Here is a 9,719-nt window from a genome sequence, read left to right as displayed (position 1 = left end):
AGAGAGAGAGAAAGAAATAAGAAGATGAAGAGAGAGAGAGAGAGAGAGAGAAAGGGGACCTTCCAAGTGAAGCATTTCCACATTCAAATATACAGCTGCTCTGTGTGTGGGCTAGTGCACATCTGAAGATTAAGGAGGATTTGTCTGTTTATAAAAAGCAGCAAATAAAAGTGTGTGGTGAGGGCAGGCAGGGGTCATGTAGTAAAACAGCTGGTAGTGTCGTACAGCGGTCAATCGGACCAGTCACTTCTGTTGTAGCCTATCAGCATGGGAAGTTTGGGAACTAAACCATCAAGACATATACACACCTGTAATGCCCAACAGTAATGAATCCGTCATTATAGCTAATGTGTTTCTCTGTAGACCTACTGTATATGGTGCACACCTGTTTTAGTAGAGGGAGGGATATTACTCATAGATCAACTTCACTGTTATTCGTTGTTAAGTGAGACACCATCCATCACCACAACTATTCTTCATCTTTTATGATTGAAGTAACACGACAAAAAGAAACGCAAATTAAAACTGGCTTGAGGTAATTGGTGTTGGCCAAAGGAAATCACACCTCAAATAACCCAACTCATGTTCTATAGGCCTCCCGAGTGGCGCAGCGTCACTACAGATCCGGGTTCAATCCCGGGCTGTGTCGGAGCCGGCCGCGACCAGGATACCCATGAAGCGGCACACYATTGGCCCAGCGTAGTCCGGGTTAGYGGAGGGTTTGGCCGGTAGGGTTTTCCGTGTCCCATCGCGCTCTAGCGACTCCTTGTGGCGGCCGGGCGCATGAACACTGACTTCGGTTGCCAGCTGTACGGTGTTTCCTCRGACACATTGGTGCGGCTGGCTTCTGGGTTAAGCGAGCAGTGTGTCAAGAAGCAGTGCGGCTTGGAGGGGTCGTGTTTTGGAGGAAGTACGGCTCTTGACCTTCYRCTCTCCCGAGTCCGCACGGGAGTTGCAGCGATGGGACAAGACTGTAACTACCAATTGGATATCACGAAAGGGGTAAAAAGTCCCCCCAAAATTAAGTAATCAAATAATTCATGTTCTATAAGGCTACACCACACCGTAGCTGCCTGTGTGTATCATGATGAAGCTATCAGGTAAAGAGACATGGCTGGTGTCTTAGTTACACCAGTGAGCTAGGCTATTTCAACTCACACACTCAGCAATACAGACCACACCAACTGTTGCTGCTCTAACATTTTAGTTCTAACAAATGAAACGAGATGGGCTAAAATCGTTCATTTTAAACGTACATTTTAATAAAAGTTCAACAGCTCACAAGTAGCTCTTCATCTTACCATAAGGCAGCACCTGTGAACCTAACACWCACAGAAAATGAATGCTTTGACATCATTTATCTAATTTTGGTCAAGTTATTACCATGTGTGCTTTATAATTCACAAAAGGTCTTCATAGTATAGAGCCACCACATTTAGATCAATGAGTTAGCAGCAGGAATTTACATTCTAGTCCCTTTCAAAGTGACAATAACAAATGTCCCCTATTGAATTCCATTTTTATAGCGTTTCAGTATAGGTGCTATTTGGAACCAGAAAGAGATCCATGTGATCTTTGTTAGAGGGTTCCTCCATTGTCTTATGTCAGATAGCGCCACGATTCCACGTGCACTGATTGGTTGAGGGAACAAGCGTTGCGTAGTAGTGACGCCATCTGACGTAAGACAATGAGAGTGTAGTGCCTCATGGCGATGGTCAATTTATACAGAGCACACTGTTTCCTTCCATTCACACGTGAGTAAAACCGTTTCATCCATATAGATTCTYTGTTATAGAATAAAAGTCAASTGGTTAAACTAGTCKGTCAAGGAGAATAGCCYGACAAAAGACTACTCTGTCTGGTGGAGGTACTTTTTGTAAGCTTGTTTATCGTCATCCTCCTTATTTAATCTCTTATGAGTAGCTTTTTCTATTTCCAGCAGTTTCACATACGCCCTGTATACGCTCTGACACGGCGTCATCAACGTCAATCTGAAAAACACAAAACGGCAAAGCCATGGAAGAACAGCCTAGATAACCTTCCCTTTTAAACGCTATAACATAACATGACATAACATGAAAATGTCTAGATAAGCTTTTTTTCTTTCAAATATCATTTGAATTAAATCCCCATGTATTTGTATTTATTATGGATCCCCATTAGTTCCTGCCTTGTCAGCAGCTACTCTTCCTGGGTCCAGCAAAATTAAGACAGTTCTACAATTTAAAAAATATTAAAAACAGGCCCTACTCTACTACCACATATCTACAACACAAAAATCCATGTGTACGTGTGTATAGTGCGTGTGTAACGTAAAGCTATGACATCAACCCTTATCAGACTGAAATATTCATATAGAAGCTGTTCCACCTTCACAGATGTTTATCTTGGCCTAGCTTTCCAAAAACCTTTTACGAGACACACTCACTTGTCGAGGTTGCGTGTAGTTGCTCCCCATGCACGTCAAACTGTGGTACTTTGCTCTTGGATCCAGGGACTCCGGTTTTGCACAAACAGCGAGTGCTATAAAAGACAGGATTACATTTCCGATTATGAAAATCACTCAAAGGAATTAGTATCAAAACATTTTAAGCTGTTGAGAGTGACATATTCAACTGTAAAAGCAGCTTCTGTATAAACAACCAAAATCACCAGATAAGCATGTGATAAGGCAGTAATCCCATGAATACCCATGCCGTCTGAATACCAGTACTGTCTGACATGCCCATGCTGTCTGAATACCCAGTGCCGTCTGAATACCCAGTGCCGTCTGAATGCCCAGTTCGTCTGAATGCCCAGTGTCGTCTGAAATGCCCCAGTGTCGTCTGAATGCCCATGTGCCGTCTGAATACTCAGTGCCGTCTGAATACCAGTGTCGTCTGAATGCCAGTGTCGTCTGAATACCCAGTGCCGTCTGAATACCCAGTGCTGTTCTGAAACCCAGTGTCGTCTGAATACCCAGTGCCTCTGAATACCCAGTGCTGTCTGAAACCCAGTGCTGTCTGAATACCCAGTGTCTGAATACCCAGTGCCGTCTGAATACCCAGTGCTGTCTGAATAGCCCAGTGCTGTCTGATATACCCAGTGCTGTCTGAATACCCAGTGCTGTCTGAATACCCAGTGCCGTCTGAATACCCAGTGCCGTCTGAATACCCAGCGCCGTCTGAATACCCAGCGCCGTCTGAATACCCAGTGCCGTCTGTACTGGTGCATCAAGGCTCAGACCAAAAGACTCCTAAACAGTTCATATTTATATATTCCTACTATCAGTCACTTTTCAGCCCTGTTTACATGTACAGTGCATTCAGAAAGTATTCTGACCCTTGGACATTTTCCACATTTTGTTAATTTAAAGCAGGGGTGGGCTTTCCACCTGGCTACCCCTACCCTGGCCAACATCTCAGCACCCCCTGCAGCAACTTGCCCAAACCCCTCCCGCTTCTCCTCCACCCAAATCCAGACAGCTGATGTTCTGAAAGAACTGCAAAATCTGAATCCCTACAAATCAGCTGTGCAAGACAATCTGGACCCTCTGGACCCTATTACTAGCCTATTCAACCTCTCTTTCATATCGTCTGAGATCCACAAAGATTGGAAAGCTGCCACGGTCATCCCCCTCTTCAAAGGGGGAGACACTCTAGACCTGAGGCTGGAATCTTATATCTCCCTCTCTAACTTTAAGCATCAGCTGTCAGAGCAGCCTACCGATGACTGTACCTGTACACAGCCAATCTGTAAATAGCACACCCAACTACCTTATCCCCATATTATTACTTACCCTCTTGCTCTTTTGCACCTCAGTATCTCTACTTGCACATCATCATCTGCACATATATCACTCCAGTATTAATGCTAAATTGTAATTATTTCGCCTCTATGGCCAATTTATTGCCTTACCCTCCTACACTTCTACATTTGAACACACTGTACATAGATTTTTCGATTTTTATTTTCTWTTGTGTTATTGAKTGTACGTTTGTTTATGTGTWACTCTGTGTTGTTGTTTMTGTCYCACTGCTTTGCTTTATCTTGGCCAGGTCGCAGTTGTAAATGAGAACTTGTTCTCAGCTGGCCTACCTGGTTAAATGAAGTGGTGTCACACTTTTCTCTATCCCTAGCAAACACAGCTGATTAAACAAACTGCATTCCAAACTGAAGATCATGATTAGGTGATTATTGATGTGTTAGATGGGGCTGGGGCAAAACTGTGACACCAATCAGGCCCCCAAGGACTGAAATTGCCCACCCTGCTTTAAAGCCGTATTCTAAAATTGATTAAATATAAGTTTTCCCTCATCAATCTACACACAGTACCCCATAATGACAAAGCAAAAACAGGTTTTAAGAAATGTTTGCAAATGTATATAAAAAATATATAAATAAATACCTTATTTACGTAAGTATTCAGACCCTTTGCTATGAGACTCGTAATTGAGCTCAGGTGCCTCCTGTTTCCATTGATCATKTTTGAGATGTTTCTACAACTTGATTGGAGTCTATGATTTGGACCAACAGTTGACAGTGCATGTCAGAGCAAAAACCAAACCATGAGGTCGAAGAAATTGTCTGTAGAGCTCCGAGACAGGATTGTGTCGAGGCACAGATCTGGGAAAGGGTAACAAAAAATGTATATTGCATTGAAGGTCCCCAAGAACACGGTGGCGTCCATCATTTTTAAATGGAAGAAGTTTGGAACCACCAAGACTCTTCCTAGAGCTGGTCGCAATCTGGGGAGAAGGGCCTTGGTCAGGGAGGTGACCAAGAACCCGATGGTCACTCTGACAGAGCTCTAGAGTTCCTCTGTGGATGGGGGAGAACCTTCCAAAAGGACAACCATCTCTGCAGCACTCCACCAAACAGGCCTTTATGGTAGAGTGGCCAGATGGAAGCCACTCCTCAATAAAAGGCACATGACAGCCCGCTTGGAGTATGCCAAAAGCCACCTAAAGGACTCAGACCATGAGAAACAAGATTCTCTGGTCTGATGAAACCAAGATTGAACTCTTTTGCCTAAATGCCAAGCGTCACGTGGAGGAAACCTGGCACCATCCRTACGGTGAAGAATGGTGATGGCAGCATCATGCTGTGGGGATGTTTTTCAGTGGCAGGGACTGGGAGACTTGTCAGGATCGAGGGAAAGATGAACGGAGCAAAGTACAGAGAGATCCTTGATGAAAACCTGCTCCAGAGTGCTCAAGACTTCAGACTGGGGCGAATCTTCACAAGATCTAACATCTCGGGAGAGACCTAAAAATAGCTGTGCAGCAACGCTACCCATCCAACCTGACAGAGCTTGAGAAAATCTGCAGAGAAGAATGGGAGAAACTCCCCAAATACAGGTGTGCCAAGCTTATAATGTCATACCCAAGAAGACTCAAGGCTGTCATTAATGCCAAAGGTGCTTCAACAAAGTACTTAGTAAAGGATCTGAATACTTATGTCAATGTGATATTTCAGTTTTTTATTTTTAATACATTTGCTAAAATTTCTATAAAACCAGTTTTTGCTTTGTCATTATGGGGTATTGTGTGTAGATTGATGAGGGGGAAAAAACGATTTAATCAATTTTAGAATAAGGCTGTAATGTAACATAATGTGGAAAAAGTCAAGGGGTCTGAATACTTTCCAAACACACTGTATATATATACATACACTACCGTTCAAAAGTTTGGGGTCACTTAGAAATGTCCTTATTTTTGAAAGAAAAGCAATTTTTTTGTCCATTAAAATAACATCAAATTGATCAGAAATACAGTGTAGACATTGTTAATGTTGTAAATGACTTTGTTGCTGGAAACGGCTGATTTTTAATGGAATATCTACATAGGCGTACAGAGGCCCATTATCAGCAACCATCACTCCTGTGTTCCATTGGCACGTTGTGTTAGCTAATCCAAGTTTATAATTTTAAAAGGCTAATTGATCATTAGAAAACCCTTTTGCAATTATGTTAGCACAGCTGAAAACTGTTGTGCAGATTAAAGAAGCAATAAAACTGGCCTTCTTTAGACTAGTTGAGTATCTGGAGCATCAGCATTTGTGTATTCGAATACAGTCTCAAAGTGACCAGAAACAAAGACCTTTCTTCTGAAACTCGTCAGTCTATTCTTGTTCTGAGAAATGAAGGCTATTCCATGCGAGAAATGGCCAAGAAACTAAAGATTTCGTACAACGCTGTGTACTACTCCCTTCACAGAACAGTGCAAACTGGCCCTAACCAGAATAGAAAGAGGAGTGGGAGGCCCCGGTGCACAACTGAGCAAGAGGACAAGTACATTAGAATGTCTAGTTTGAGAAACAGACACCTCACGTCCTCAACTGGCAGCTTCATTAAATAGTCCCCATCAAACACCAGTCTCAAGGTCAACAGTGAAGACGTGACTCTGGGATGCTGGCCTTCTAGGCAGAGTTCCTCTGTCCAGTGTCTGTGTTCTTTTGCCCATTTTAATCTTTTATTTTTATTGGCCAGTCTTTTACTTTGCAACTCTGCCTAGAAGGCCAGCATCCCAGAGTCGCCTTTATATATATATATTGTGGTATCCCAGGAGGTCTACCCCAGGGGATGATAATAGAGGGGAGGTACGTGAGGCAACGTTGGCTCCCTCTGCTGGGAATACGGGAGCTGGGCACTCCGACACGGACAGCTCTAAGTGGAGGTAATTAGAGGAAAGTGCCAACCAGCTGTGAAGGCCAAGTAAAAGGAGCATATAAACTTCTGACCCACTGGAATTGTGATACAGTGAATTATAAGTGAAATAATATGTCTGTAAACAATTGTTGGAAAAATTACTTGTGTCATGCACAAAGTAGATGTCCTAACCGACTTGCCAAAACTATAGTTTGTTAACAAGAAATTTGTGGAGTGGTTGAGTGTATGTGTGTAAGTGTATGTAAACTTCCGACTTCAACTGTATAATGATCTGTAATTAGAAAAATAACTTAGCTCTTAGGTTATATGCACCATGGCTAATATACTGATAGTTTATTTATTTATTTTTTACCCCTTTTTCTCCCCAATTGGTAGTTACAGTCTTGTCCCATCACTGCAACTCCCAAATGGACTTGGGAGAGGTGATGTTCGAGAGCCATGTGTGCTCTGAAACATGTCCCAGCCAAGCCGCACTGCTTCTTGACACACTGCTCGCTTAACCCAGAAGCCAGCCGCACCAATGTGTCAGAGGAAACACAGCTAAGCTGGTGACCGAGGTCAGCATGCATGCACCTGGCCACCACAAGGAGTCACTGGAGCGCAATGGGACAAGGACATCCCAGCTGGCCAAACCCTCCCCTAACCTGGACGACGCTGGGCCAATTGTGAGCTGCCTCATGGCTCTCCCGGTCGCAGCCGGCTGCAACACAGCCCGGGATCGAACCCGGATCTGTAGTGACACCTCTAGCACTGTGATGCTGTGCCTTAAACAGCTGCGCCACTCGGGAGGCCCAATGTACTGATTATGTTAATGACCTTATATCACTTACAGAATGTCAGGTTACCAGTCTATTCAATCAAATAATAACATTTAAAAATATAAAGTAAATCATTAGAAGAGCACATAAAGGGAATCCACTCTTTCCTCAAATTAACGAAATGAATGTAAAATTATGAAGTATTATCTAATGGAAAATAACTTATTTTTGTTAAATAACTTATTTCTATTTATTTGTCAATTAAGTTGCAAGGTAATAGTTCAACTTTCCTCAGCTTTCAATGTGATTGATAACAAACCCATTCGCATAGCTGTCACTGAAACGTGGCTACTATCAGTGTCAAAATACAGCATCACATGACTGTCTATAAAAGTAAGAGTTATCGAAGAGAAAATAATGACCACACTTAGTTTTCAACAGCCCCATTCCCTTTCCAACATCATTAGTAGTCCAGGGGAATATTATTCCAAAATTGACTGGATACAATTCCAGATCTGGGAATGCCGCAACAAACTCCTACCCTCTTCCCGGGAACGACTTTCTGGAAAAGGAGGAAGAGAAGGGCTGATGTAAAAAGCAAGCTCTCTCGCTGAAGGATGGAGAAATGGAAATAACATAACAAGAAAATAACATATTCTGTGGTTCTTTGGGATGTCGCCAAAAATCCCCAGAATTCCACCTGATCCACATAAGGTTCCAATTAGGGGCTGGAGAGCTGAAGGGGCCGTTGGTTTAACGCAGGCCTCTGTTGGGCAGCCAAAGGCTACTGATGTAGGACCCGAGTTTACATTCCTCCTCTGAAAAACCTGTTCATTACTGTGGGAGTGATGATGTTTTATATGTCTTCTAAAAWTAACACAAATTATGTAGACCAAAACATAACAATTGTTGGACATGGAAGTAAAATGATGTCTGACTGAACTTGGATGCTCCTTGTATTGCTCTTTATTGACTGTTTGAAATAGTCAGCAAACAGACATCACTCTTTTTTTATGAAACACTTTTTCAACTTCCAACAGTTTCCATTGAGAGCCTAAAGCAGGGTTTCTCAAACTGAGTCCTGGGGCCCAGCCTGGGTGCATGTTTTGTCCTAGCTGATTCAAATAACAAAGCTTGATGATGAGTTATTTGAATCAAGGAATACAAGGAATCATACAATAACAAGGCGACACCCAGCCTATTTTTTTGTTTGTTAAACAGCTGAGGGATAGAGCTAGAGAAATGTAACCACTCAAATTCATAGAAGGACCTAATGGATACACGGACTGGAGATCAATATTATTGATCAGCCATCATTTAAAGCTATTCAGAATTTGTTTACAGGAGGACGCGGGAACATTTTAGTAAATGAGGTGGCAGATTTGCATGTGAACAACAGGCACAACTGAGATATAAAGAAAATAAAATGTAATGTAAGATTGCGCCTTCATTCGTAACAACAACCTAAACATGAGGAAACTTTGATCATAGGCCTCACGCAGGCCCAGCTCCAGGATGACATGCCTGGCAGGCCCAACAACGCTACATTGGCAAAACTGGGCATTGTAATTCATATACCATTTGTTATGTTTATGGGGAAACAAAACTGGGGGGGTACAAATTAATCCATGCCCAGCTTTGCCACCCCATAAAGCGCMGTAGACCTCACGTAGCAAATAAGCAATACATTTTCATGCTGACCAAATTATCCCATTGCCTTTCTTTAAAAAAAGCCTGAAGAAACGTACACTGCTTCACGCTTTAGTCAGACCCCTCTGATTTGACCATGAGAGGGCAGTAAAAGTCCATGATGATCTCATATTGGCTTGTCTTGTGCAGAACAACACCAAATATGAATGTATCTCAATAATTGTCTTACGTGGCTCCCTCTCTTGTCGCCACTCATTCATCTTCACTAATAAAACAAATCTAATAAATAATGGACAGGTGAAAGCATTATGGTGGATCCTTACCCGGAATTGAATTCACATGCCCAATTTCTTTCCCATCAGTGCAGATTAAGGTAAGGACAGGAGAGGAAACCACTTTAAAATAATGATCAGAGGAGAGGAATCCACTGTATTCTACTATAATGAACACAGAAGAGATATCCACTTTATTCTACTATAATGAACAGAGGAGAGGAATCCACTGTATTCTACTATAATGAACACAGAAGAGGAATCCACTTTATTCTACTATAATGAAGGAGGGAGGGAATTCCACTTTATTCTACTATAATGAACAGAGGAGAGGAATCCACTTTATTCTACTATAATGAACACAGAAGAGGAATCCACTTTATTCTACTA

Source organism: Salvelinus sp. IW2-2015, linkage group LG19 (assembly GCF_002910315.2).
Source record: "Salvelinus sp. IW2-2015 linkage group LG19, ASM291031v2, whole genome shotgun sequence".
NCBI classification, from domain to species: Eukaryota; Metazoa; Chordata; class Actinopteri; order Salmoniformes; family Salmonidae; genus Salvelinus; species Salvelinus sp. IW2-2015.
This window is presented reverse-complemented; position numbering follows the sequence as displayed.